General features: G+C 43.8%; 1 long non-coding RNA gene across 1 annotated transcript in view; it reads left to right on the plus strand.

The window, feature by feature from the left end:
* Nucleotides 1-676: 676 nt before the first annotated feature.
* The window catches only part of LOC137753829 (uncharacterized), a 265,026-nt gene continuing 242,883 nt past the window's right edge, over nt 677-22,819 (plus strand). The window contains exon 1 of the long non-coding RNA XR_011071595.1: nt 677-707. This is a non-coding gene — a long non-coding RNA (uncharacterized lncRNA). The remainder of the gene's footprint in view (nt 708-22,819) is intronic.

Below are 22,819 nucleotides of genomic sequence, written 5' to 3' on the forward strand. Positions count from 1 at the left end.
TGAAGTGGGTTCCTGATGGACACATGTTGACCAGGTGAATGGATGATCGTCCTTACACACTGTTTCCACTCCTGCCCCACAGCCTTTCTGACTCACCACTGCCAAGGAAGCATCTTCAGACACCTTGGCTAGGCAGTCGAGGCCCAGGACAGAATAGGCCTATTCTACTGGTCTCTTTATTCTTGAACTTCCATCCATCCTCTCAACACTGTGCTTTGTCCCCACCATCAGCAACTCAAAACATTGGTTCACATCTTCCATGTTCTTTAAAGCTCATATGCCATGCCATCTCCTTCAGGAAGCCTTCCAGGGATACATAACCAGCAGGATCTCTTCCTTCTCCATATTTTGGCAGGGCCTGCCGTCGATGCCATTCACTGGTCCCTCATGCATGTGCTGCTGCAAATAACCTTAAGCTCCCACAGCCTCAGTCTCCTCACCTGTAAAATGGAAATCACAGTTTCTTCCTTACAGGGAGTCTTGAGGATAAGTTGAGAAGTGGATATACAGCACTTAAGATGATGTCTGTCCTAGTATATTATAGGAACTGTTCTAAGCTTATTAATATCAGAAAAACATTGAACTTCATGATAATTCTGTGAGGTAAGTACTATTATTCTCCTTATTTTACAGATGAGGAGACAGAGACACAGAACGATTGATGGACTTGCCCAAGGTCACCACAGCAAGTGAAGGGGAAAACAGAGGTAAGCCCAGGTGTCTAGGTGTCTGCCTAACTCGGATGTACGTACTCTGGTTTTTTGTGTGTATGATAAGAACACAACATGAGATCTACTCTCTTAAAGTTTGAAGTGTACAATATGGTATTGTTAACTATGGGCACGATGTCGTATGGCAGAGCTCTAGAAGTTATTTGTCTTGCTTAACTGAAGCCTTATACCTGTTGAATGGCAACTCCCCATTTCCCTCTCCCCCAGCCTCTGGAAACCACCACTCTGCTCTCTGCTTCTCTGAGTTTCACTATTTTAGATGCCTCGTATAAGTGGAATTATACAGTATTTGTCTTTCTGTGGCTGGCTTATTTCACTTAGCACAACCTCAAGTTGTGTTCATTTTGTCTCACATGGCAGGATTTCCTTATTTTTCAAGGCCAAATAATATTCCTTTGTATGCATTTAGAAATTGGAACCCTTGTGGTTGGGAATGTAAAATGGTGCAGCTGCTATGAAAAATAGAATGGAGGTTCTTCAAAAAGTTAAAAAGAGAACTACATATGATCCAGCAAGTCCACTTCTGGGTATTTGTCCCAAAGAATGGAAATCAGGATCTCAAAGATATATCTGTGCTCCTAAGTGTTCATTATAGCATTATTTACAATAGCCAAGATGTAGAAACAATCTAAGTGTCCATCAATGGATGAATGGATGAACACACTCTTTAAATGCCTGCTTTTGGTGGTTACTCAGCAACAGGGCAGCAAAGATGGTTATTTCTGTCCCTCTGTCCCTGCCTCCCATTGCCTAGCCCTGACATATAGTTGCATAAATTGATGCATGTTGGTTACATGCTTTTCCTATCAGCAAGCTCATCTTTAGCAGCTGTGGTTTGGCTGGAAAAGGCACCCTCTCCATCCCCATTGGCCAGCTCAGATGTCTTGGGACAAAGACACATCCAGGTGTTCTTGTGAGGAGTTGTGGCCTTCTTCATGGCCTTTTCCGGCAGCAGACAGATGGTCCCAATATCTCACTGCCCACCCATAGCATTAGTGGTTCTTCCTGGTCCTCAGACCTGGCTAGATGATGGAAATCAGGAAAGGGTCCTGGATGTGGAGTTAGGAGACCTAGGTTAGAGCTCCTTGATTTAGATGTTGCGTGCCTGTCATTTAAGCCTCTCTGAGCCTCATTACCTTATCTATAAGATGGGAGCACAATATCAGAGTCACAGGGTTGTTCTGAGAGTTGACCGGGAGCATGGAGAGAAGGACCCTTCAGACTACCGGTGTTCAGAGCGAAACCCAGTAGAAGGTGAGGACATTGAGTGCAGAATCCACAGGCAGGTTTTTTTTTTTTTTTTTCACCCTTTTTGGCCACACCCCACGGCATGTGGAATCTTAGTGCCCTGACCAGGGATCGAACCCGTGCCCCCTGCATTGGAAGTGCAGAGTCTTAACCACTGAACCACCAGGGAAGTCCCCACAGGCAGTTATTGAAGGTAACTTTGTGTGTTCTTTCTTTTGCTTGAAATTAGATCCCAAACAGAGTTCTAATGACTAGTCTCCATAATTAATTTAAATAACTACGTACTAGATCCTTGAGCTGATGTGTCTCAATTACCATTTCTATTAGAAAACAATATATTGAACATCCTTAAGTATCTTTTTTTTTTTTTGACTTGTAATTTAGGATAAATTCCTAGGAGTGTGATTATGGGGGTGAGGTGGGGGGAATGTTATGCTCGCTATTCTGATTCTTTGAGTGTATTTTCTCATTGCTCTCTTATAAATCTTACCATAACTTCACTAGCATTGGGTTTTTACTGTATTTTTTAAAATTAAAAAAAATGCCCACCTTTGTGTTTTTTAACAAAAAACACAGAGCAGGTATCACCAAGTCAGCTGAATACCTTTCCCATACTCATAATATTTCACTTATCACATCAAATGGTAAACAATTTATTGTTCAATCTTCCTCCCAGCCCCCACCCAGATGTGAGCCACAGGAAGTCAATCTATGCTCATCTTAAACAGCTGGAACATTGTAGGTTTACAGTCATTGTTTGTTGAAATCATCTCTTCCGTCTTGCTGCACACCGTGGTCATCTTACAGTGTGTTGAAATAAAACTTAAAATTAGCTTTGCCCTGGGATGGTGAGTGTTGGATTGGAACCAAGGCTCTGTTGGACTCTGAAGTTCTAGGAAGTGGAATCTCAGGTTTATCAAAGCCTAGCTGCATTCCTAGGAGGAGGGGTGAGCGAAGCCTCCCAGCCTGATGTTTTGCAGAGGAAATTTGGGTCCATAACCCAGTAAACTGATTACAGATAAGATAGTTCCCATCAAAGGCTGATGCAGGCTGGGAGGGGTCAGCAATACACGTACCACGTGATTTAATCAAATGCAGTCCCCGGTCTAAAGAGACAATGGCTGAAAATACAACCTGGATATTATTGCAAAGAGGGGGGCTGTTTGTAGATGAGGGTTTTTAGAAACTTATTTTAAGCTGAAAACCAGATGGAGATAAGGGCTCCGTTGGTGAGGAGGCTGTGTGTGAAGAGTGCTTGTGCCGTGGTTTCTGGAGGGACGACGGAGGAGCTCCAGAGGCTGGTGGGAGGATGAGGGATGCCAGTCTGAGCTCTGTTGGATGGTACTTTGAAATAACAAAGAAGAGATGCTAGATGCGTTACAGGAAAAGAAAAAAAATAAAGCTAGGGAAGACTGGCTGCCAGGTACCAGGAAGCGTGAGGGGAGAGGGTGATGAGGGAAGGAGGGCACTTGTGGGGCATCTCCTGCTGGCTTGGGGAGTGGGGCACAGCCCTCTGCTTGAGACATCACCTCTGAGGTCACAGTGAGGGAGCGTGCAGAGGGGACAGGCAGCCTGCGGGAGGCCCCATCCATCTGCCTCAGCCATTCACCCTCCACCCTGGCCTTCTAAGCCCTGGACTCTTTGTATACCAGCTGGGCTTTTGCCAAAACTCTCTTCAGTGGTTGCTTCACCTCCTCTCTTTCCAACCCTTCATCTTTCTAGCTGCTGCCCCGAGTGAGTGACCTTTCAAAGAAATTCATCACTTCTCCCCTGAAACACATCACATCCTTCCCCATCCCTTCCATGAAGTCTCTTGGGTGTGGCATTCCAGGCCTCCCACGGCTATTCCACAGGGACCTTTCTTTTTCTCATCTCAGCCAAGTCACCCCACCCCAGGTTTCCTCCCCTTCAGGCTCCTGTGAGGGTTTCCTTTTCTCGGATCTATATGCTTTTGTATAAGTGATTCTATCATCCTGGAATTCTCTCCCCCGCTTGTCTACCTAGAAAATTCCCACTCATCCTTCAAGGCCCGGTTCAAATGCCCCCTGACTTACAGACACTTCTTTGTTCCCATTTTAACACGAACAGAAATAGTTACGTTAAAGGAATGAAGATCTCACTACCCAATGGGATAAAAGGTGGGGAGCAAAAGGCATAGGAAAAAAGGACACGGACACAGAGTGCCTATTCTGTGCTTGGCAATTCACAGAGCTGGTCATATTTTGACATTTCTAAGACACTTAAGAACTCGAGGAAACTGTGGGCCCAGGTGGTTAAGTGACTCACTTGAGGTCACCCAGCTGGCATGGAGCAGAGCTGGGACTGGAATCCACATTTTCCAGACTCCAAGGCCCATGGACATTAGGTAGTGTCCTCAGCAGCCCTGAAAGTATGGTCTGGAGGCCCTGCTTATTCCCCCAGTGAGGATGGCAGTGGGGAAAGGAAGTCTAGACCTAGGCTCCAGACTTTGACACTCACCTGGTCCTTTCAACCTCAGTCTCCTCATCTGGAAAATGGGCATTTGGACAAAATGACACTTAAGGTTTTTTCTTCCCACATCTGTAGTTGCTGTTGAAGTTGGTAAGATGAGATTAAAAATGGCCTAAACTGAGGGCAGGGGCTAGAGGTCTGGCCCTACCTCTTTTAACTCCCTTCCTGTGTGACTTTCTGAACTCCTATTTGCCCATCTTACAATAGGGCACTTGGGTGAGATGTCCTCCAGGGCACCTTCAATGTCAAATATATGGTGCTTTAAGGCAAACCAGAGGCCCCAGAAATCTGTGATCTAACCCACCCGGTTTCTTCTAGTCTACATACAAGCTGAGTTGGGATGCTCAGTTATTTCCTTCCTCACAGTTAAATTCAACTCTGGAAGGTAGGCGGATAGCTTAGGGTGGAAGCATACACTCTACCATGGGGATTAGAAGGCTTTGGTTTCTGTCCTGATTCTACTGTGATCTGTGTGAACATGGGTTAACTACTTTCCCCCTCTGAGCCTTCGGAGTTCCTTTTCCAGTGAAGAGGAAGTAGATAGTCTGGATGGGCTTTTTCAGCAAAACCATTATTGGATTTTGAATGGCATGTAGAGATTCTCCCATAGCACAGCCAAACACAAATAAGCCTTGTAAAGAAGAGGGACCCAGGAGGGTCTGGACTCCAGAAGTCATGTGGGATCTACCCAAACATGGTTCTGTCACAGCATCTGAGGGAGATCTTCTCCTCAGACTTAGCAAAGGCTTTGACATGATATGTTGAGGGTGCCTGAGTCCACAGGGGCATGAGAACTGGATACCAACTTGGGTGCAAAGCACCCCTTCCTCCTCACCAAGGATTCAAAAGACCATAAATATGCAGCGGGGGTAGAGAGAGAAGCGATCACTCAGACAACATTCCTCTTCTTTCACGTTCTGCAGATTCTCTTCCTTACGCTCAACACGGTTCTTGTCACGCTCACTTTTCCCGCAAATATTTATTAAGCACCTACTCTGTATCCCGAGCGCTCTTTTAGGTTGTGGGACTGCAGCAGAGGACAGAACAGACCGAGATCCCTGCCTTGTGGAGCTTACTTACTGGTGGGGGAGACAGAAGATAAGCCAGTAGACGGATCTAGAAGGTGGTGGGTGGTGATAAGTACTGTGGAGGACAGTCTGTCAGGAAAGGGCAGCAGAGGTGCCTGCAGAAGCTCTTCTGAGGGGTGGCCAGGCAGGTGAGGTGAGGAGAACGAAGTGAGGGAGTGAAGTGGGCAGGTGTCTGGTAGGAACATCCGTCTGCCTCTGCTTCTGAGCAGCTGGTCTTTATGTCTCAAGCGTTCAAGAAGATTTTAGGTTTGGAGGCTGCATCTTTTGTGTCTCTCCAGTATCCTCTCTAATAGCCAAATGCAACATGGTGGCTCTCTTGTATCTCTCTCCAGTCTGATCCCTCAGTTTCTGTTTCTTTGAGGACTGTGGTCTGCCTGAGAGATAGGTATTCTCACTTTGCCTGAGGCAGTGGCCGTGTCTCGTTTGCAGTCTGGGCTGAAGCAGATTCTCCTTTGGACACCATGACACGCTCTGAGAGACACCATTTTACTCCCCCTGGAAACGGTGTTGCAGGACTTGATGCCTGATCCCTTCATGCCCAATGTCATGAGGGTTTCAAAGTGAACCTTGCAGAATTAACTCATTAATGATCATTAAATATTTGGGGTGAGTCAGTGCCTGACAAATGGCTGGGGCGGAATGACTGAAGCAGGAGACTTCGGCACATGAACGAGGACTCTTCTCATCTGCACGCCTGGTTGCTGGGAGGGGGGACACCCCACGTCATGACAGGAATGCTCATCAGGAGAGATAGCAATCCAAGTGCCAGGTATTTGGCTCTCGTGTTTGTCAGTGATTCATGAAGTGATTATCAACATTCAAAACCACTTCATGAATCAACCAGGAGCTGGAAAAAGATTTAACCATAATGAGCTCATTTCCTTAGAAATAAGACCCAACCCACTGGTGGGTCAAATAGTTGCCGTGGCTTAGACTTCACGGCCTCCCTTCCTGCCACCTCCTCATTTCTGACGGGCTCATTTCAGGCCTCATTATGCTTTGTCGCTTTGCGCTCTAACCAAGAGCTGTCACATCCAGGAACCTCACAGGTGGTGGATTCAGAGTCCTTCTTTGTTCAGCTGGGAAGTGGGCCGCTCTTGGGTCTGTTATGAGCTGAATTGTGTCCCCTCTCGTACACAGTCCATGAGTTGAAGTCCTAACCCTAGTACATCAGAATGTGACAGTGTTTGTATGGGTCGGCCAAAAAGTGCCTTCGGTTTTTAAGTAAAGATAAAAGACACATTTTTCATTTTCACCAAGAACTTTATTGAACAACGTATTCACCCTTTTGCTCCATTACCTTCTGCCATTTTTCAGGCAACTTCATGATTCCATCTTTCCAAAACTTTTAATCTTTTTGAGCAAAGAACTGTTCTAGGTGCCTTTTACAGTCTTCCAGGGAATTGAAATTTTTTCCATTAAGAGAATTTTGTAAAGACTAAAATAAATGGAAATCCGAAGGTGCAATGTCTGGTGAATACGACAGATGAATCAGAACTTCCCAGCCAAGCTGTAACCGTTTTTGCCTGGTCATAAAAGAAACATTCAGTCTTGCCTTATCCTGATGGCAGATTATGCATTATCTGTTGACTAATTCTGGACGCTTTTCGTCGAGTGCTGCTTTCAGTTGGTCTAATTGGGAGCAGTACTTGTTGGAATTAATCGTTTGGTTTTCTGGAAGGAGCTCATAATAGAGGACTCCTTTCCAATCCCACCATATACACAACATCACCTTCTTTGGATGAAGACCGGCCTCTGGTGTGGTTGCTGGTGGATCATTTCGCTTGCCCCACGATCTCTTCCGTTCCACATTACCGTACAGTATCCACTTTTCATTGCCCATCACAATTTGTTTTGAAAACGGAACGTTTTCGTTACATGTAAGTAGAGAATCACATGCGGAAATACAGTCAAGAAGGTTTTTTTGCTTAACTTATGTGGAACCCAAACATCAAAGCGACTCACATAACCAAGCTGGTGCAAATGATTTTCAACTCTTGATTTGGATATTTTGAGTATGTTGGCTATCTTCCGCGTGGTGTAACGTTGATTGTTCTCAGTGAATGTCTCGATTTGATCGCTGTCAACTTCAGCTGGTCTACCCGACCGTGGAGCGTCGCCCAGTGAGAAATCTCCAGCACGAAACTTCACAAACCACGTTTGACACGTTCGATCAGTCACAGCACCTTCTCCATACACTGCACAAATCTTTTTTTTGTGTTTCGGTTGCGTTTTTACCTTTCTTGAAATAATAAAGCATAATATGCCGAAAAAGTTGCTTTTTTTCTTCCATCTTCAATATTAAAATGGCTACACAGGGGACTTCCCTGGTGATGCAGTGATTAAGAATCCGCCTGCCAACGCAGGAGACACGGTTTCAAGCCCTCATCCGGGAAGATCCCACATGCCGCGGAGCAACTAAGCCCGTGTGCCACAACTACTGAGCCTGAGCTCTAGAGCCTGTAAGCCACAACTACTGAGCCCGTGTGCCACAACTACTGAAGCCCATGAGCCTAGAGCCTGTGCTCTGCAACAAGAGAAGCCACCGCAATGAGAAGCCCATGCGCCGCAACTAGAGAAAGCCCGTGCGCAGCAACAAAGACCCAACGCAGCCAAAAATAAATAAAATTAAAAAAATTTAAAAAAAAAATGGCTACACAAATTTCAACAATTTTGATGTCTTTTTAAAAATGCATGCTGATATGACAGCTGTCACATACAATCTAACAAAATTGTTTTGAATGAAGTTAAAGACAATTAAGTGCCACCAGAGGCATCTTATGGAAAAAACCGAAGGAATATTTTGGCCAGCCCAATAGATAAGGCCTTTAAAGAGGGGATTAAGGTAAAACATATGGGTGGGCCCTAATCCAATAGGACTGGTGTCTTTATCAGAAGAGGAGATTAGGCCACAGACATACACAGAGGAAAGACCATATGAAGACACGGGGAGAAGATGGCCATCTTCAAGCGAAAGAGAGAGGTCTCAGAAGAATTCGACTCTACCAATACTTTGCTTTCAGATTTCTAGCCTCCAGAGGCGGCCCTAGCTTACCAATACAGGGTTCTTGAGTGTGTATGTCTCTTGGGAAGCTTTGGGGCACCCAAACTTTATTGACAGGGTTACATTGGCAAGGCACCTTCTCTGGAGTCTATTTAATTACTTCTCATAGAGGCTCATTACCTTTCTCCCCACAGCCCTGGAATTGGCTGTCCTTTGATACTGATACCTGCCAGAAGGAAGCCCATTTGGACACCTCAGGCTGCTGGGGGCTTTCCTACTACTGGGCTGGTTTCCCCATTGTCTTAGCTTGGTTCTTCCTAAAAGCAGATCCTAAGACAGAGATGGGTACATGAGGTTTATCTGTGATGCGATCCCAAAATGCACTGTGAGGGAGTGGGGAGGCCAGACAGGGACGAGAGCAAAGCTAATAATTGGGTTCATTCTCACTGGGGACCCTCTGGAGAGTGTGTGGAACACACCTAGGATTGTCTCACTGAGGGGCAAGGGAACTGAGGCATTTATCTACCAGCTCTTACCCCTCGTTGGTTGAGGGTCTCATTGGTAACTCCCCTGCACTCTGGCTTATTTTTTACGCGGGCCAAGCATGCTCCTGCAGCCAGCAAAAACCCTCAGGCAGAGAGATGCAGGGAGATGCTGCCGTGTGTTGTAGGAATGTTGGCAGTGACCCCTAGGGTGGGCCGAGGGCCTCTGTAGCAGCACCCGCAGGGCCAGTTGCACCAAGCCCTTTCCTCTCCAGACCTCCCCTTCTGTGGGCTCCAGCATGTTCCGCCCTCGCCCACCCAAATGCAAAGTACTCTCTCTGGCTGAGCTTTCACCTCCTTTCCAAGAGACATTTGCTCCGTTAATACCCAGCATCCATTTCAGAGGCGTCACTTCAATAGAGCCACTTCTCTTCCTTCGGACTCACCACTCACCTAGATGAAAGGCAGAGTCTCGCAGAAACCACAATGAAAGGATTCCTCGGGCAGCTTTCCTTTCTGTTGAAAGGACGGCTCCATCTCCCAGATCTCTGCATCCCATTGCTTCAGAGAATCCCGGGTGAGCTGGCGGCACAGCAGCGGGGTGGAGAAGTATTTCTGGAGCAATCGCTATCATTTCTCTAATGGCCCCATTTGGAAATGGCACCTTTCTGGGTTCTTTTCTGCTGGCCCCTTTAAAGGAGATTGTACTATAAATTCAAGAAGGCTGTGCTCTCGGAATGGTTCAATAAGTGTTTTGACATAGCCTCTAAACTTCCAGGGTTGAGGGCTGGGGGAGGTGTCCCAAATGTCATTTGTGGAGGCCTGGAGAGTGTGACAAGAGTAGCATGGAGGGAACAGGGGTGGCAGGGGTGCGGTGAGGAGCTTGATGATCCAGCCACACTTGGATGACCAGGGAGATGTTGGGTACCTTTCATGGAGCTGGAGAAGTCAGGGAGAGGGGCTGGCTCTGGGGCAAGGACGAGGAGCCCAGCTTTGACCTGCTGAGTGTTGGGTGTCAGGGAGAGGCAGGCCAGATGGATGGGGTCCAGCACAACTGCCCATCTTCCTTGTGCCCTGCCTGCAAGCCCTGCCTGAATTTCCTTTCTCTGTATTATGGCATCACCTCCTTCAGATCCTGGCATCATCTCCAACTTCTTGCCTTGCCCTGATGATTCTCTGTCTGGTTCCCAGTGAGGCTGGATGATGCTGTGGAAGGAGCATCCAATCTGGAACCAGGCGAAGCTGCACCCGAAGCTCCGCGCTATCGCTCCGGAGTTCTGGAGTCTGGAGCAGCCGTGGGCCTCCAGTTTCCTCTTCTCTCCAGGGTCTCTGCTCCGTAGTCACCTCCGCGGAAGGGCAGCCCCTGGCACCCTAGCTAACACAGGAGCTGCCCCATCATACTCTAACCCTCACCTTGCTTATTTTTCTCCAAGGCTGTTACTGCCACCTGACATTTAAATGTTTGTGTTTACTTGTCTATTGTGTGTATGTGTCTCACCAGGTTGTAGGCCGTGTGATGACAGAAACACCTGTAAATATTGTAAAATACTGTTCACTGCTGTACCACTCAGTGTACAAAGCTGCCTGGCACGTAGTAGGTTCCCCGTCAATTTTTATTGAATGAGTGCGTGAAATAAATAAACCTCTCAGGATTGTAGATGTGAAGAGGCCAAGTGTGTGCCCTCAAATACAGAAGACAACTTTGGGGATCAAGGATCCATCTTACCAGGAAAAAATAAGACTGATTCCCCTCTAGCTCTTGTTTGCAACAGAAAAGGCCTACACGAAGCACACACTGAGCATTCATTTGATCAGCTGGACTTACTGCACCAGCGTGTCGAAGGTAATATTTCATTGGATTTCACCCTGTATTTGAAAGCAAAACAATTCGCATTTGAAAATCTCATTACTAGCATCTTCCCTCCAAATCCGTTAACGGCGTGAGTGTTTCTGGCAACCGAGATCACCTCGGATTATAGTATGAAATGCAACTCTGGGGAAAACTGTATATTTCAGGATGTTCGTACCATTCAATTGTCAAATATTCACACGGTTATGATTCTCAAAGAAAGCATACAATGTAGGGAAATTGGTTAACAAAATAAAAGCTCCGGGATGTATTGAGAGAAGGCGGCCAAAGGATTCCTCCCTGACACAGCTAATCCCAGGGACGGGAAATTAAAAACCACGCCAGAATATCAATGCCTTACACAGAGGATGGCTTGCTTTTCTTGAGTGAGATTCCAAGTCTCAGCCCGCATGGAAATCAAGGACTTCTTCACTGGACCTTCAGGTCTCCTGCAACCACCCTTTCCCCATCCCACAGACAAGAGATTCCTCTCCTCCTACCTAGACTCACTGCATCAGCTAAATCTGGCTGTTCACTAATCCCCAAATCCACATGGCCATCCCTGTCTTGGTGAAGTTGGATGACATCATTAGATGACATCATTGGATGACGCCATTAGGGCTGGAGAGGTTCTGTAAGATAGAAAATGAAAAACAAAAAATGAAGGTTGGGGTTCTGTAGTCAAAGGAATTGGGAACCACAGCATATGTTATCTTTCTCTTGGGGCTTCCCAGTTCACCCAGGCATGTTCAAGGCTCTGAGATGTCTCATGGTCAAGAGACTTGTTTATATTTATTTAACTTAGCATTGTCCCAAATTAGCTGGCTCTGCAGGCTTTAATTTGACCATATGAAATAGTCAAATTCTATGGAAAACTAGGGTACAAATTGAAATCCCCCGTACCTCCCACAGATGAGGCAACAAACAACAGGGAAGCTATCAAAGTGCCTGATGACTTGGCTAGTCAGTGGCAGAGCCAGGAAGGACTGGACACCGGGGACCATGACACCCAGTTAAGGGCTCCTCTACTGCTCTCCCTTAATTCGCTTCAATTCAGTAAGATTCCACCCCATCCCATCCCATCCCATTCACTCCACGAGTATTTCTTGAGCACCTGTCATGGCCAGGTACTGTCCTGGGTGCTGGAATACACAAAACACATGAAACTGGGCCATACAGAATCCAACTTTGCCCCCACAGAGTTAAGAGTCTAATTTGGAGCTTCTCATCATTTTCTTCCCATCTTCTCTTCTCTCCCTCCCTCTCCCCTTCCTCCTCTCAGATCATGCTTCGCTCTGAACAAGATAAATGGCCCTCAGGCTCCACTTAAATTACATCACTGCCTGGGTGAGGACCTTGATTGATTTCTTTTTCTTCTCTCAGAACAGGTTTAGCCTGTGGGACCCTGAGCTCCGTGACAGCAGGGCCTGTGCTGGTCTCTCTCACTCTGCTGGGCAGAACCCCTGGCTCATAGTAGGTGCTCAGTTCATACCCGTCCCATGGCTGATGGCTGAGTGTTTGTCAGTCCTGCACGACATCCTCGGACCTTACATTCTTAGCTTCGCCGCTCGGCCTGAAACCCTGCGTCTGTGGAGGATAGTAGTCCCGATGTGCTCTCCACACGGCACCACATTCCTTCCCTTGTGATTTTCCTTGAACCTGTCCTCCAGCAAGTGGGAGCCAACATTCAGTCCCTCCCACGTTGATTCGAATCTATATCTAGCTCAGTTGCTCACCTCTTCTAGAAAGACTTCACTGAATTCCTTCCTTCCTTCCACCCTCCCTTCCTTTCCTATTCTTCATCAGGCATTATGCTAGGCCCTAGGAAAAGAAATAGGGATCTTGAGTAACCCCTGTCTTTGAGGATCTCATGGTCCAGTGGAGAAGACAGACAAGTGATTAATCATAATGTAGCATAATTTTGCCATGACACAGGCACTCACAAGCTGCCAGAGGTCTACAAATGGAGAGTCAACTCGTGTGGAGTCAGGAAAGACCTGTAGGAAAAGGGGATGTACTAGCTGATCCTTGAAGTAAAATATGAAGTAAGACAGCAGGAAACTTGCTGGGGTTGGTGGAGAGGAAGGGAGTAACAGACATAAGAGCTGCAAACCAGGGATATCACATCTAAATTTCCCAGCGAAGGCTGGGGACCTAATCATCTCTACATGTTATTCGGGGGTCAGACCTCAAATTGAGCCCCAGTTTTGTGATTTCCTCTTCTTAGAGAAGTTACTTAGTTTTAGTTCATCATTTATGAAATCAGACTATTCTTAGCACAGAGATTGACACATAGTAGGTGCTCAATAAATGTATGTTGAACAAATGCATGAATAGTTCCCTAACGGTTTTTATTGTTGAAAGTATTTAAAATGATGAAGTTGCTTGTCATGTGTTAGTTGTTTCTCTCTCTATTTTTCTTCCCTGAGGGATGTATAGAGAGGACAGGACATTGTCTAAGACTTGAAAGGAGCTGTTTCCTCCCAAGAAGATTCCCTAACTTCCATTAGCTCCTCTTTCTCGCCCCCAACTTCAGCTTTGAACTTTCTATTTAAATATAGATTATAAGCTAAATGGAGCCTCCTCCACCCCTAAATTTTTCTGAGTAAAATGTATTCCATGCAGCCGTACAAGTGTTGGCAATGACCCCTTTAAAAATTTCCAGGTGATCAGATTTTACTAAATCTGACTTTTTCTTGCTTCATTCTCCTGACCTCTTGCCCTGCACTAAACAAAATCTTTGGGGCTTCCCTGGTGGCTCAGTGGTTAAGAATCCGCCTGCCAATGCAGGGGACACGGGTCCAGGAAGATCCCACATGCCACGGAGCAACTAAGCCCGTGTGCCACAACTACTGAGCCCGCGAGCCACAACTACTGAGCCCGCATGCCACAACTACTGAAGCTTGCGCGCCTGGAGCGCGTGCTCCGAAACAAGAGAAGCCACCGCAATGAGAAGCCCGCTCACTGCAATGAAGAGTAGCCCCCGCTCACCGCAACTAGAGAAAGCCCACGCGCAGCAGCAAGGACCCAGTGCAGCCAGAAATAAATAAATAAATAAATTTATTAAAAAAAAAAATCTTTCTGTGTCTCGGTCCCCTGTCCGTGGCTGGCTACTCCCCCCCCCACCACCGCCCCCAACTCTCATTTTCTCCTATAATGAGTTGTTCCAATGTGCTTGGCTACCCCTGAAGTAGAACCGTATTTTAGGGATTCCCTTTGGCTCGGCAGAAACTGGGAGGGCACAGGTGGCAGAGGACAATTGGCATTTTCAAGTAAATAGCTGTGCCAATCACTGCGTTTGGTGTCTCATTTTCGGTATCCCATTTAATCCTAACAGTGACCGTGGTTGTGGGAATTCAAAGTTCAGGCTTCACCCTGACCAGTTAAATCAGAAACTCAGGGTGGGGTCTAGACATTGGTATTTTTGAAAAGTGTTCCAGGCCATTCTAATATGCAGGCAAAGTTTTAAATTACTGCCTTACACCAGGCTGCCTCTCAGAAAGTGTCTTTTGGAGACTTTTAGGAGCCATCAATATAAATGATGATGAGGATGAAAGTGTACTTGGAGTGAGGCCATTGGTTGTGGTCATAACTTTGTTCTCAGGCAAGAACAAGTAGGTTCTTCAGGGAATAATCTAGTCAATCAAAAATACTCTTTGAGCCTTTTGCCCAAACATAAGGGAAACAGGAGTGCTAACAGTGGTAATACCTGGGGGACATTTCACAAAGTAACGCAGGAAGGAAGTCTAGCATGAATAGCTTTCCCATATAACAAGGGAGAGTTTTCATGTAGCACACAGCCTAAGAGTTGTGTTCAAGGTGCCAAAACCTTAAGATCTGCACTTAAGATCCACCACTGCGGAGGATCACAATTCAATCCAGGAAGATATTGTGTGCATTTTGCAGATCCCACACTAAAAAGTTTAGCAATTTCCTTTATTTAGATTAACAGACAGATCTTCTTACAGGAAGTAATTGGTCTATAGTCTATTCCTTTGTATGTGAGACGTGGACAATTTTGATATTGTTTCAGATTAATTTCCCTGAGCTACATGTACCTGAGGGTTCCACTAGTTCTTTGGTGGGGGGGAATTGGTACTAGAAATGTACAGCAGTGATGTTGGCTATTAGTTGTAGTTTGTCTGATGCATATTTGTTAACATAAATCAGATACTAAACTCTTTTAATGCTTTCCATATTGTGGATTCAGTCATTTCCTGTCATTATGTTATTAGTAAAGGAATCCCTCCAGGTTTGTAAAGATGGATAAGCTTAGCTGAATATGTGTCCAAGTTCTCTAACCCTCAATGGGAAAACTAGGCAAGCAGTGCCATTTCACAGAATATAGGAGAAATATATTCTTCTGGGGAGTGCACCTAAAATAAGTGTACCCCAATCTTGCACCCTTTAGGGTGGAAAAACTGGTGTGTTAAAAGTCCACAATCAAATCACAGTAAAATTAACTATAGACATACAAATACAAAAGTAGAGATACAAATGGATCCCAGAAAAATGTAAAAAAAAAAAATCCTGTATTTCTCCTTGGAATCATTTCAACTACACAATGCAATGATTAAGAGCACGGACACCGAAGCTAGGCTTCTAGGGTTTAAATCCCAGCTCTGCCACTTACTACCTGTGTGACCTTGGGCAAGTCGCTTAACTTCTCTGTGCCCCATATTCCTCTTCCTTGAAATGGAGATGACAATAGTACCTACAATCAGAAGGTTGCTGTGAGGATTAAATCTGTTAATATTTCTAACACATGTAGAACAGTGCCTGGCACATAATAAATGCTATATATGTGTTTGTTAAATATAAACAGATGAACTCCCACCAGCATTTCTCAAATTTCAATGTGCACATGAATCACATGGGGATTTTGTAGTAATGCAGACTCTGTAGGTCTGGGGTGTGGCCCAAGATCCTGTATTTCTAACAAGCTCCCAGGTAACGCTGAGGCTGCTGGCTCATGGCCATGCTTTGGGTAGTGCGGGGTTTACGTGCTTCAGCTTGATGGGGGAGGGAAGGATTCAGGTGTGACTCACTCGCTCTATTTAACTTGCTCTCCAACAGCTGTGGGTGGTTGAAGGTGAACTCTTGGAGTCAACCTCTTGCAGTTGCTACAAGAGGTTAAGCCCTTTAATGCTCACGCTTGTTACTCTAGGACCCAACCACTTTTAATCACCAATGACATTCAGTCATTTGGCTTCACTTTGAATAAGAGAGTGGTGAGGGGTGGAGAGTCAAATCCCACTAATGGAGCATCTTAGAGGCCAGCCAGTGTCTCCCCTTGTGAATATGGGCCTCTCCATGGTAATTTTCTTGGGAGTTACTATGCAAAAATGGTCCATCTCATCTCTGATTCGAGCCACCTCAGCAACTGCTCGTTTTGTGATCCTGCTTTGATAGTTTCCAGGCCCATGGAAGAGACATGGGGGAGAGATGAGACCACCCCTCACACCACTGAGAAAAATGGTTCACTCCCTACAATCAAACTAACATTCTGGTTATTTGTTTTTTGAATGCATCTTCTACAGTTAGCTTAAATTTGCCATCCACCAATTAAGTTGATGTAAGTTTATTTCATTGCCTCTTGATACACTGCCATATTTAAAGCATCTGAAAATGGTTTCAGGAAAACTAGAGCCCAAAGCATAGAAAAGGCCCGATTTGTTGAGCTAAAGAACTCAGGGTGAATCAGAGAACGATCTGTGCTGTGGTCGTGTTTATTGCGTCCTATTACAGCTGCCAGCTCAGCATTCAGGGGCTCTCCTGTCTACCCTTGGCCACCTGGGCCTCAGGTGGGTGACTGTGCCTACTTGGTAGGTGGTAAAGACAGACTGTGGACTTATGACTTGGCTGACCAACTGTAGATGTTTAAGAAAGTGTTGCAGACTTACTAGAAAATTAACATATTTTTCAAAGTAAGCATGCCTAAAAAAAGGGAAGGAGGAGAAATTACTTAAAACAATCATAGATAACATTGAAAAATGAATCATTAGCAAAAACCAAATTTTTACAGAAAGCAAATATTTCACCATGATATGGTGCCTTTCATTGATGCCCACCCATTATTAATCACTGCTTAACTGCACCCTGATATTTTCTCAGGCTCTTGTATATGCTTTTTTCCCCCGTATCTTCTTCTTTAAAAAATGTTAGCTCCTTACTTGTTTAATTGACGTATAATTAATAGGCAGTGAAATGCACAGATCTTAAGATTACAGTTTAATGAGTTTTTGCAAATGCATGTTGCCACGTAACCCACATCTCTGTCAAGACACAGAACATTTCCATCGCCCCCAAAACATTCTACCTGCTCCTTCCAGACCATCCTTCCCCACCCACTTCCTCCTGGCTCTCAGGAGAACGTTGCTCTAATTTCTTTCAACAGAGATTAATTTTGCCTGTTCTAGAACTCCATATGAATCAGATTGTGCAGGATGTATTCTTTTGTAGCTGGCTTTTGTCAGCATCATGTCTTTGAGGCTCATTTGTGTTGTTGCATGTATCAGTAATTCATTCCTCTTTATTGCTGGGTAACTTCTGTTGTATGATTATAACTCCATTTTTTATCCCCTCACCTGTTGAAGGACATTTGGGTCATTTCTAGTTTTGGGCTATTACGAACAAAGCTGATATGGATATTCTTATTCAGCTCTTATTGTGCACATTTTCATTTCTCTTGAGTAAATACAGGCAGACTTCATTTTACTGCACTCAGCTCTATTGTGCTTCGCAGGCACTGGGTTTTTTACAAATAGAAGGTTTGTGGCAGCCCTGCAGCAAGCAAGTCTATTGGCGCCATTTTCCCAATAGCATCTGCTCACTTCGTGTCTCTGTGTCACATTTTCGAAATTATTGTAAATTTTAAGCTTTTTCATTATTATTATGTTTGCTATTGCGCTGTGATCAGTGATCTTTGATGTTACTGTTGCAAAAAGATTATGCCTCACTGAAGGCTCAGATGATGATTAGCATTTTGTAGCAGTAAAGTATTTTAAAACTAAGGTATGTACCTTGTTTTTTTAGACATAGTGGTATTGCATACTTAATAGACTGCAGTATAGTATAAACGTAACTTTTTTTTGGCTACTGCAAAAAACTTTATTGTTTACGTTTGGTCCACCGCTTGGGAGAGGGCTCCAGGGTGGTTGAAAAGCTGCCTAGTGGCTGCAGAGAAAGACTTCAGGCAGAAGCCTTCACCAGGGGGATGCCAGAGGGGCTCCTCAAAGGCTGCTGGGCTCTGGAGGCTCCTGGTCGTGCTCGAGGGTGAGCCTTTGGGAAGAGATACTGGCGCAGCCCAGCCTAGAGACCAGGCAGCCCGCGGAGGTTGGTCATGTGGTCACCCATCTTCTTGATGAGTTTCACCTGATCATCCAGGAAGCGGCTCTCCCGGAAGTCGCGGAGCTGGGGGTCTGCGCGGGCAGAACCCAGGGCATGCAGATCCAAGAGGGCCTGGTTCAGGTTCTTCTCCAGGACCATGGCGGCTTCCATAGCGTCCTGGGTTTTACCCCACTCATCCTGGGGCGGGCTTTTGCAGTCCTGGAACAGGGCACAGCTGCTGCGCTGGTTTTGCATCTTCAAGAGACGCTCAGAGCACTCCAGCTTCTCCTCGGCCAGTTCGCGGACAAAGTGGCCCACGCTTCCAGAGCCACATTGTCGCGTTCGAAATAGAAGCCCAGAGAGAGGTAGGTGCGGGAGGCCCGCAGATGCACATAGACCAGGGAGCGGATGGCAGCCTCCGCCTGGGTGAAATAATTCTGATGAATCTGGTAGCTCATGGTTGACGGGCAATTAGGAGCTAAGCTCAAAAAATGGTGCTGGCTGGTCCCAGAGGCTGAGGATAGCTGTGGAGGTTGGTTCTGAAGGTGACTACTGGAGAAAAGGTTGGAGTGTGGTCGGAAGTTGGAGGAGGGGGGTGTCTCTGGGTCTGTTCTGGCCAAACATTGTTGAAGCAAGAGACAGATCCACGGACCACTGAGTGCACTCACTGCCTTACCTGCGCCGGGAAACCAAAAATTTGTATGACTTGCTCTACTGAGATATGGGCTTTATTGTGGTGGTCTGGAACTGGACCTGCAATATCTCTGAGGTACGCCTGTAGGTAGAAGTGGAATTTCTGGGTCCTAGGGCAGGTGAATGCTTAACTTTATGGGGAACTGCTAGGCGGATTTCCGAAGTGGCCATTTGCCTCCCTGATGTTATTGTACCAGAGTCCTGTAGCTCCACATCCTTACCGGAATTTGATATTGCCAGTTTTTAAATGTCAGCCGTTACAGTGTGTGCATAATTGTATATCATCTTTGTTTTAATTTGCATTTCCTTGATGACTGATGCTGTTGAGCCTTTTCGCCATGTGCTTATCGGACACTCGTGTATTTTTATAACAGATTTTTTTTTTTTGGCCACGTGACATGTGGGATCAAACCCGTGCCCCCTGCATTGGGAGCACGGATTCTTAACCACTAGACCACCAGGGAAGTCCCTCATGTGTATTCTTTAGTGAATTGCCTGTTCTAGACTTTTTACTCATTTCAAAAATTGGGTTGTCTTTTTATGATTGAGGTTTGAGAAGTTCTTTGTATATTTTAGATCCAGAGGCTTGTCAGATATATGTTTTGTGAATATATTTGTGAATTTTCACCTGATCTGTGCCTAGCGTAATAATGTCTTTTCATAAATTTTTAAAACTTTGAGAAAATCTAGTGTATCAGATTTTCCCCTTATGATGAATGCTTTTTCATTCCTGTCTGAGAAATCCATATCTGCTTCAAAGTTGCAAAGATATTCTCATTTGGTTTCTTTTGGCAGTTTTATTGTTCTAAGCTTTTATACTGATATGTATGATCCATGTTGAATTAACTTTTGTGTATGGTGTAAGGCAAGAGTTACAGTTAATTTTTACCCCTTATAGATTTGCCCCAAGCGGTTTGTTGCAGTATTGTTTATTGAAAAAACCTGTGTTTTCCCTCATTGAATTGCTTAGGTTCCTTGACCCCAAATCAGTTGGTTATATAAGCATGGATCTTTCTGGACGCTGTTCCACTGATTTATGTGTCTTCCATTACTAACACCACAGTGTCTTGATTACCATGGCTTCATAATAAGTCTTGAAATCTGTGAGTGTAAGTCCTTATCTTACTCTTTTTCAAGATTGTTTAGCTTTTCTACGTTCTCAAGATGTTTTTAAAATCATCCAATTCTAAAAATAAAAGTTAAGATTTTGTAAAATTAAGGTTTAAATACATTGAAATGCACAGGTCTTACAAACATATATACCCGTGTAAGCCACACTTTTATCAATACATTTCGATAACCCCAGAAAGCTCCATTGTGGCCTCTTGTCATTCTGAGTTCTCAGAAATCCTACTGTCCTGATTTCTATCATGTTTTGCCTTTTCTAGAACTTCTTGGAAAGGAAATCAAGCAATGTGTATGTTTGTGTGAAGACTTCTCTCTCAGCATAATACTTTTGCTTTGTCTATCAGTGGTTTGTTCATTTTTATTGCTGAGTATTATTCCACTGAATGAATACAACACAATTTGTTCATTCTTTCACCTCTTCATGAACACCTGGGCTGCTACCAGTTTTTGGCTATTGTGAATAAAGCTGCTATGATTAAGTTTTGTAAAAGACTTTTTGTGGATAGGTGTTTTCATTTTTCTTAGGTAAATACCTTAGAATGAAATTGCTGGCTGTGGACTAAATATATGTTTAATACTTTAAGAAACTGCCATATTTATTGCGTGGGTTTTTTATTGTAGAAGATACAGAGATAGAGATAGATAACATATATCTCTATATACCCTTTGTCAGATTTTATGAATATTTTCAGTTTACAGCCTACTTAATCATTTAAAAATGTGTTTTTGATAAGCAAAAATCTTTTTTAAAATAGCATTTTGATAAAGTTCAACTTCTCAGTTTTCTAATGGTTACTGAATTCTATATCCTATCTACAAAAGTTTATCTAGCCCAAGTTCACAAAAATATGTTCCTCCTTTTCCTCTAGACATCTTATAGTTTTTGCTTTTATGTTTAGGTCTATGTATCCTGTGACACTGATAAATTCACTTAGTTCTGTAAGTTTTTGTTTTGGATTCCTTAGGATTTTCTATGTACACTGCTGGGTAGTCTGCAAATAAAAGTAGCTTCACTTTAAATTCCTTTTATATGCCTTTCATTTCTTTTTCTTACTATACTGCCTAGAACCTCTATGCAACACTGTACTAGAATTGGTGAGAGTGGACATTCCAGCCTTTTTCCTGATCTAAGTGAGAAAGCATTTAATATAATGTTAATTGTAAGCTTGTCATAGATAATGTTAGGTTTAAGTAGATTTCCTCTGTTTCTAGTTTGAGAGGTTTTTTTCTTCTCTAAATTGTCAAAAGATTTTTCAGCACCTGTTGAGATTATTATATCTCTCCCCTACCCACCTTATTCTATTAATGTGACAAATTATATTAGTTGGTATTTGAATGTTAACCAACCTTGCATTCCTGTGATAAATCTCACTTGGTCATGTTGTGTTGTATTTTGTAATATTTTGTGCAGTTTGATTTGCTAATATTGTGTTAAGGATTTTTCATAAAATGTTCATGAGGCATTTTAGCCTGCAGTTTTTTTTTCTTGGATGTTTTTGTCTGGTTGTGACATTAGGTTTATGCTAGTCTCTTACAGTGAGGCTGAAATTGTGTTCCCCTCCTCCAGGTTTATAAAGTGGTTGTTTAGGATTGGCATTATATCTTCCTTAAATGTCTGATAAAACCACCAGGACAGCCATCTAGATCTGGAGTTTTCTTTGTGGGAAGATATTTAATTACAAATTCACTTTCTTTAATAGATATATGGTGATTTAGATTTTCTACTTCTTGAGTCAATATTGGTAATTTGTGTGTTCCAAGGAATTTATCCAGTTAGCCTGAGTTTTCAAATTATGAGAATGAAGTTAATAATGTTTTGTCATTATCATTTTAATGTATGTGGAATCTGTAGAGATATGTTCTCTTTCATTCCTGGTATTGATTATTTGTGTTTCACTCTATTTCATCAGTCTAGCTGGAGTTTTATCAATTTTATTAAATTTCTCAAAGAACCCACTTTTGTTGCCATTTTTCCTGACGTTTTGATTATTTCCTTTTATATCATTTGCCATTCTTTATTATTTTTTCTTCTGCATACTTTGAGTTTAATTTCCTCATTTAAAAATCTTTTTAGGTTGAAGCTTAGGTAATGTTTATTTTTCTCTTCTAATATAAATCTTTAGACCTGTAAGTTTACTTCTAAGTACTGTGTTAGCTGCATCCCACAAATTTTGGTACATTGTGTTTCTAATTTTTCTAGTTTAAAATATTGTCTAATTCCCTTTACAATTTCTCCTTTGATTTATGGGTTATTTAGAAGTGTAATGCTTAATTTCCAACATTTGTGGATTTTCCTGGAATCTTGTTATTAATCTCTAAGTCAACTTCATTTTGTCAGAAAACAAACTCTGTAGGATTTGAATTGTTTTAAGTTTGAGACTTGTTTTATGGCCCACAATAGGGTCTATTTTGGTGAATATTCCATGTGTGCTTGGATAGACTATGAATTAGATTGAGTTGATTGTAGTGTTGTTCACATTTTGTATATTCTTGATTTTTTGTTTACTTCTTGCTATAGACTGAATGTTTGTGTCCCCCCAAATTCATATGTTGAAATTATCTCAGTACTATGGTCTTAGGAGGTGGGGCCTTTGATAGGTAATTAGCTCATGAGGATGGAGCCCTCATGAATGAGATTAGTGCCCTTATAAAAGAGACCTCAGAGACTCCCTTGCCCCTGCCACCATGTGAAGACATGGCAAGAAGACAGATGACGATGAACCAGGAAATGAGTCCTCACCAGACACCAAATCCATTGGTGCCTTCATCTTGAACTT

Source organism: Eschrichtius robustus, chromosome 19 (genome assembly GCF_028021215.1).
Source record: "Eschrichtius robustus isolate mEscRob2 chromosome 19, mEscRob2.pri, whole genome shotgun sequence".
In the NCBI taxonomy this organism is placed as follows: Eukaryota; Metazoa; Chordata; class Mammalia; order Artiodactyla; family Eschrichtiidae; genus Eschrichtius; species Eschrichtius robustus.